Source organism: Asparagus officinalis, chromosome 9 (assembly GCF_001876935.1).
Source record: "Asparagus officinalis chromosome 9, Aspof.V1, whole genome shotgun sequence".
Classification (NCBI taxonomy): Eukaryota; Viridiplantae; Streptophyta; class Magnoliopsida; order Asparagales; family Asparagaceae; genus Asparagus; species Asparagus officinalis.
The window spans coordinates 1,785,987-1,786,855 of NC_033802.1; positions in this window are offsets into that span (position 1 = coordinate 1,785,987).

The following is an 869-nucleotide window of genomic DNA, read 5'->3' on the forward strand; positions in this document are numbered from 1 at the left end:
TAGTGGGGGCCTTCGATTTATCACTAAGGGGCTGTTTGGATAGTTTTTTTTGGATGGTAAAAGAAAAGAAAGCTGTCAAAAATGTTAGTTTTTTCACAGCTTTCCCCTATAATCACCTTTTTAAAGGGTAATTTTGGAGGAAAACTGTTAAAAAGATTGCGATGTGGAATCTGTTTCAGCATAATTATTACATGTGTATTTGGGTCGCGCTGCATGCATGAATGGATTCCTGTCGGAAGCAAAAATTGACTTTGATTCGCTGATGACGAGACATCACGAACCAATAACTTGTACATCATTTTGAAAAGGGTCACTTGCATACATACGCCTTAAACCATGTGTATTTGCAAAACTACCCTAGAATTCAAATCTGAATATTTGCAAAACTACCCCTCAAGCTTTCGATTTTGAAAAAAAAAAAATTTATCCCCGGATCTATCAATCATCAGCTTTAATAGGCGAATTTGCAACTGCGATGAAGAAATAATCTACAAAATAATTAAAATTATATTGACCGAGTTGTTGATTCTAAGGGCTTCTTTTTTTTAGTTTGCCAAAGTTGATGATTTGAAAGGTCACCCTGCAAATACTAAGATTTGGAGAGTAGCTTTGCAAATATCCCTTTAAAGAAGTGGGCCATCTGGCAGCACTTGTTTACTTTCCATAGAAATGGAGGCCAAAACCATGCTCCTACTAAACAATTTGCAAAAGGGTTTAATGAAAAACAATACAATAAAACACTTGCGGATGTACAGTAATAGAGAGAGAGAGAGAGATTCTTCAATTCGGACCAGTAGTCCCTGTAGGCGTCAAAAAATGCTGAAATATATCCAAATATAGCTCAAGAGGAAATCATCCAAAAAGGCAGA